This window comes from Siphateles boraxobius, unplaced genomic scaffold (assembly GCF_051911475.1).
Source record: "Siphateles boraxobius isolate OS27281-9 unplaced genomic scaffold, OSU_SipBor_1 32, whole genome shotgun sequence".
In the NCBI taxonomy this organism is placed as follows: Eukaryota; Metazoa; Chordata; class Actinopteri; order Cypriniformes; family Leuciscidae; genus Siphateles; species Siphateles boraxobius.
The window spans coordinates 5487779-5495000 of NW_027508942.1; positions in this window are offsets into that span (position 1 = coordinate 5487779).

Sequence of the window (7222 nt, forward strand, 5' to 3'; positions counted from 1 at the left end):
TTGCAACTCAAATTAGAGTTTTATACACATTAAAGTTGCATATTTTTTCTCGGATGTCTCTATGGTGAGAGCAGACATAATCAGAGCTGCTTCATGAACTGAGATTACATAAACACAAAAACTCTTGATAACAAATTATGACTTTACCATGATTTTTATGTTTTTGTCCAGCTGGCGTTATTGATGAGCGTCGTCCAATAGGAACGCAGAGTGATAATTAGAATCAGAACATCCCAGCAAACCACTGTTGTTCTGAAACATTCTCAACTCCTTAGCAACTGAATTACAACACCATGGCAACCGACCCAAGCATCCTGTAAGTAAACAAACACATGCCCACATTTTCATTGACCAGCTAGTGTCTAAAACTGTATTTAAAGTCAATAATTTTATCCCTTAAAACTCATCTTTGATCACCAAAATTACATATTTAAAAGTTCTTTCTTTGAAAAAAATATCTTCATGCCTTAAAACAGCTTGAATATAACTCGACACCCTTGCCTCATTTAGTATGCGTGGTTCTATGAATATGCAAATGAGCCCCGCCTCCACTCACTCACTCACTCAGAGATCCACTGGTTGACGATCACACGTTGATCTGATTGGTTACAAGGTAGTTTGTGACGTCAGAAACACCAGCGATTTCAAAGCGTGTTTTTGAGACTGTCTTTGGTTCACTGCAGTTTTAAGGAGAAAATACTCAGCAATGCTGTCGACTTATGAATTTACACATGGTTTGTCTAAAAGCACATTAAAAACACCACATAGACATATAAACAACATTAAAAGCTGGATTTTCACCACACTTTAACATTTCAACCCTCCTAATGTTTGTTTGTGCTCTTTGTTTAAAACCAATGACATTTGCTTTGATATTTTGCATCTAATGCAATAACATTAATGCATTTTAAATACTTTCTCATGAATAAATGTTACAGTAACAGGTAACGGTGAAGATCTAATCACTAATCTCTCAGAATGTTTCTCATTACGAGTCTTTTCGTGCATCAGTCTAATAACTAGTCTTGCAAACTAGCAATTAGTAGCTTATTTTCAGGTTCAAATTAGACTAGTCTACCTTTTTATGTTCCTGACTTTAAAAAGTTATGTGACCAGTCTTGAAGAAAAGAGTTAGACGACTAATTATTCATATATTTGTTCTTGTCCACAGTAAAATCTCAGCACTTTTCTTCATTCCAAGAGGTCATAAACGACTCATCATTTCTGTAATGGCCTCCATTTCCATTCAGCGCTCGTTTAAACCGAAGCTCATTTTCATACGACACCTGAATAATCTCCATCCTCGTTTATGAGCAAACTTTTGTCCGTTCCTGTCATGATTCACCGGATCCAGTGACACCGGAGGTCAATACTGACGAGTTACTCTTCTGAGTCATGTTTGATGTGTTAATGCACCGCCAACAGCTTTCATTTACAAGATATTAATTCATAAGCATTGCTGTAGTTTAAACAGCAGAGTTCATCAAATCTATACGCGCGTGTGTGTGTGTGTGTGTGTGTTTGTGTGTGTGTGGGGGGGATTGCATGAACTGATCAAATCCATACTTTATATTAGTGTGTGTGTGTGTGTGTGTGGGGGGGGGGGGGGGGGGGTACGATTGCATGAACTGATCAAATTTACTTTGAATGCAAGTCGCTTTGGATAAAAGCATCTGCCAAATGCATAAAAACACATTTGTTCAGAAGATCTACTTTATCTCATGATAACATGCTGCTATCTTTCCTCTTCTGTTAGTATATTTTATATTTTTCCATTTTCCTCTGAAACTACAGCATCCAAATATCAGGAAAACATTGTGTTGCAGTGACCCAGTTTCACTCTGTCCCTCATTTATTATACCACACACACACACACACACACACACACACTTCCTTGTCAAACCTTTCTTCACGGTGACCTTGAGCCTCTGGTGAAGGTGTCGTGTGAAATTCAGCGGCACCAGAAAATAGTGTCTCACATTCTGAGTGAACACACACACACACACACACACACACACACACACACACACACACACACACACACACACACACACACACACACACACACACACACACTCTCTCTCACATATACACACACAAACAAATTATACATTTCAAAATCTTTATGACATTTCATATTTCTTTTATTGACAACTATGTGCCGTTATTATAACTTCGTAACTCGAACTGCTGTACATTTTTTTAATCTTGTTTCCAGCTCTTTACTTCCAAAAACTACTATTTGCACATGGTACTATGGTGATACCATGGTGTTTAGACACTGCCCTGACAGTAATAGCAGGTTAGGCTGAAGTACCTTATAAATACCATGGTCTGTGACTGTCAATCATTCTGGAGTTGGCTATATATCCAAGTACTGTGATATTCCCATAGAAACCACTATATAATAACATCTAACAACTCTCTCTCTCTCTCTCTCTCTCTCTCATTCTCTCTCTCTCTCTCTCTCTCTCATTCTCTCTCTCTCTCTCTCTCTCTCTCATTCTCTCTCTATCTTTCTCTCTCTCACGAAATAACCGGGAAAGGTGAGTTCCGGCGTGAAGTGTAAAAAAAGGAGTTGCGTTGCCATGGCGACCAGGTCCTGCTGTACCAACGCGTGACTACTCCATTTGCATACAGATTGCCCAGCTGGTACCTTGTTGTCATGACAACGGCATCCCAGCATCCTTCAGATGAGTGACATCATTGATAATTTTAACCCAAACACACCTGACAGCGTTAACAATGACACACACACTCACACACACTCTCCCTCACACACACACTCATACAGACTCACTCACTCACTCACTCACTCACTCACACATACACACACACTATATAATTTATATTATGTATATGTAAATGTACATATAACATATGCTAATAACATGCTTATTTTCTATATGTTTTGTCTGTGTTTGAACTGAGCAGATGTTTACAGTGAGTCTACACAAGCTGAATGCTGTTTGATTTTATAACGGCGTCACAGCGCCACCTAGTGACTGACTGACACATGACACAGCCTTCATGACTACAGTGTCTTAATTCAATATTTTTTTTCCTTCTCTCTTTAAATTGTTACTAAATTATTATACATTTTAATTATTATTAATTGTCTAACATTATTATAGTATAAGGTACTACATTGAATATTGATACTTTTATAAATTAATTTATCCCAGTGTAGGTCGCTTTGGAACATTTCCTGAATCAAAACTCAAAATCCTCAAAAGTAAGTTTTTATGTCAATGATCAAATCAATGTCATCAGAATGAATAAATGCTCATCCATGTTGTCAATTAAGCAGTTTTACTCTGTCAGTGTTTCCTGATGTAAACTGTGGCAATGCTTGAAGATACAAGACTTCACTTTATCTGTACGGCAACAGAGCAGATTTACACATTAATCTATGAGGGAAATTGTGTTAGTATGTCTCTATAAAGTATGTATATAATGTAAAATGCAAGTGGACCACTGTAATATAGCATTACAGTAAGCATACAGTATTAGAATACTGTGGCGAGGAAGGGCGTGGTCTCGCAAAGTCTGTAGCGAGAGACGAGTCAGCGAGCTGTGTGGTGAGTAAGTGGGTAAAGTGCAGATGATGAACACCTGTGTCTGATTGCAGTGATTGGCGTGGAGACCGCATATAAGCTGCCAGGAAAGAGAGAACGGGGAGAGAGAGTGGCTTTGGACTCGCACGGGACCCGCAGCTGTTACCAGCAGTGTTAGACACGGAGAGGAAAGAGTGGTCGACGGAACGAACTGAGCTATTGAGTAACGGGAAGAGTGATCGCTGGACTGAACCTTGAGAGCTGGAGACATACAGTGAGAGCTGGTCCAGCGGGCAGAGTGTTTTTTTTATATGCTGTAGTGAGATCTACGGTGAAGGCGCACGAGCGCACCTTTCTTTTGTTCTGTTATTTTTTCTGAATAAAGTGCGAGTCCCAAGTTCGCCGACCCTGTCTTCTTCTTACTTCACCCACACTGACTGAACTTTGTTACACTGGTGCCGAAACCCGGGAAGGAGAAGACCGCCGCCGCCATGCAGTACCCGCCAGGAACGCCATTTGCGGACCTCATTCAAACGCTCGCGGGTCTTCACAGGGAACAACACCACGCCCTGCTGGCCGTAAAGGAGGAGCAAGACCAACGGTTCCAGCTGCTTCTCCAAGGCCAGCAGGAAGACCGCGAGCTGTTCCGGAGCTGGCTCGACCGGGAGATTCGGGCCGTCCCCGATCCAGCTACGGCCTCGGCCCCGCCCCTGCCTCTCAACAAGATGGGGCCCCAGGATGATCTGGAGGCATTCCTGGACCTGTTTGAGAGGTCGGCCGAGGCCCGGGGATGGCCGACTGGCATCCTGCGGCTCATTCCTATACTATCAGGAGAGTCGCAGATAGCCGCCCACCAACTGCCAGTCCAGAATCTCCTGGTCTATGAAGATCTGAGGCGCGCCATTCTTCAGCGGGTCGGCCGGACCCCAGAACAACATTGCCAGCGGTTCAGGTCCTTGAGCCTGAGCAAGTCCGGCCGGCCCTTCGTCATGGCTCAGCAGCTCCGGGACTCCTGCCCCAGATGACTGATGGCCGACGGAGGCGACGTCGAGGATATTATCAGCAAGGTGGTACTGGAGCAGTTCATCACCAACCTGCCCAAGAAGACCGCGCAGTGGGTCCAGTGCCACCGCCCGACGTCGCTGGACCAGGCCATCCACCTGGGGGAGGATCACATGGTGGCATGCCCAGGGGTAGGCGAGCCCCTCCCCTCTGTCTCTCTCTCTCCCTCTCTCTCTCTTTCGTCCCCCTCTCTCCCCAAACCTGTTCCCCTTCCCAGGTCTCGTGGGGGGCTGATGCCCCGGCCGGCGCCGAGGTGGAGAACGGGACCGCCGGCGGAGCCCGTCCCGGCATCCAGGGGCCCACCCAGGGGACCCCCAGCGGTTGACCACTCCGCCCCGCTTCCTGCAGCTTTGCGCTCTCCACGCCAGTCCCTTGACTCAGGGCCGGCCTGTTGGCGCTGCGGGGACCCAGGACACTCTATAGACCGGTGTCCGGTGATGGAGGTAGGGACACTTATCCGGGTCCCCGACGCGCCACAGGCTGGCCCCGATCAAGCTGGCCTGTACCAGAAACCAGCGAGTATCAAGGGGGGTACTTATCAGGCTTTGGTGGATTCAGGCTGCAACCAAACCTCCATTCATCAAAGCCTGATTCAACCGGGGGCATTGGATAACAGCCGCATGGTTAAGGTACGGTGTGTGCACGGGGTGGTGGTGAGTTATCCTATAATGCCGGTGGTAATTCAATTTAGGGGACAAACGCATAGCGTAGAGGTAGCAGTTAACCTGCACCTCCGGCATCCGCTAATTCTGGGGACGAATTGGCCTGCTTTTGGGAAATTATTGGGGTCTTTATGCCCGGATGTCTCTTGGGGAAAGAAAAGCAAGGGAAAGACAGCGGCTGTTCAGGTGGGAGATGCTGAGCCGGGACCTCTGGCTTCTGCTGCAGGGGAACGGAGTGCTCTGGAGAGAACTATCCTCACCGAGCGCGATAATTTTCCCCTGGAGCAATCCCAGGATGAGACATTAAAACGTTCCATCGACGGCTAGGTACTCCACCCGGACGAACAGCTCTCTTATCCCTACTTTGCTATTTTGAAGGATAAGTTGTATTGGGTGACCCAAGACACCCAGTCAAAAGAAGATACAACACAGTTGTTAGTTCCGAAGAGCCGCCGGGAAATGCTTTTTCAGGCGGCTCACTGTAATCCAATGGCCAGGCATTTAGGTCAAACAGCGACACTAAACCAGCTCATGGCCCGATTCTTTTGGCCGGGCATTCACGAGAACGTGCGCAGGTGGTGCGCGTCTTGTCGGGAATGTCAGTTGGTGAACCCACCGGCCAATCCAAAAGCACCATTGTGCCCCCTCCCATTAATGCAGGTCCCCTTCGAACGAATTGGTATGGACCTCATCGGGCCATTAGAACGGTCAGCACGTGGGCACCGCTTTGCGTTAGTCCTGGTGGATTACGCAACGCGGTACCCTGAAGCAGTCCCGCTTCGTAACATTTCTGCCAAAAGTGTTGCAAGCACGCTCTTTTCGTTAATCTCCCGGGTGGGAATCCCTAAAGAGATTCTCACCGATCAGGGCACGGCGTTTATGTCACGAACTATTCGCGAACTTTATGAATTATTGGGCGTTAAATCGATTCGCACTAGCGTCTACCACCCACAGACAGACGGACTAGTGGAACGGTTTAATCGCACTTTGAAGTCCATGATTCGAAAGTTCGTTCACGAAGACGCCAAAAATTGGGATAAGTGGCTAGAACCCCTCTTGTTCGCTGTACGCGAGGTTCCCCAAGCCTCCACGGGGTTTTCCCCCTTCGAGCTTCTCTATGGGCGTCAGCCCCGCGGGGTGTTAGACATCCTTAGAGAGACTTGGGAGGACGGACCGTCCGCTAGTATGTCTTGGACCTGAGTATTCAGTATGTCTTGGACCTGAGAACAAAAATCCACACTTTGGGGCGGCTATCAAAGAAGAATTTGTGACAGGCCCAGGACAAACAGAGTCAGCTGTACAACAGGGGGGCTAGACTTCGTCAATTTGCACCGGGAGATAAAGTGCTTGTATTACTCCCTACTTCTAGCTCTAAATACTCGCAAAATGGCAAGGACCTTTTGAGGTCACACGGCGAGTTAGCGATCTCAATTATGAAGTAGTTCGAACGGACAGGGGCAGAGCACATCAAATTTATCACCTTAACCTCCTTAAAAAGTGGGTTGAGGCAGAGTCAATGATGCTGGCGACGGTAGTGAGTGGAGAGGAGGATCTCGGGCCAGAGGCGAACACAAAACCACAATCTCTCGCGCTGGCTCTTGGTGGAGATCACCTCTCACCCTCCCAGCTCACTGACTTGAAAAATTTACAAGCTGAATTTGCTGATGTGTTCTCGCCCCTGCCTGGTCGAACGGACCTCATTCAGCACCACATTGAGACGGAACCGGGTGTGGTGGTGCGCAGCCGCCCGTATCGTTTACCTGAACACAAAAAAAAGGTAGTTCAGGACGAATTAGAGACTATGCTAGATATGGGGGTAATAGAAGAGCCCAGCAGTGACTGGGCGAGCCCGATAGTTTTAGTTCCTAAAACCGACGGCTCGGTCCGGTTCTGTGTGGACTATAGGAAGGTGAACGCGGTGTCTAAATTTGATGCTTATCC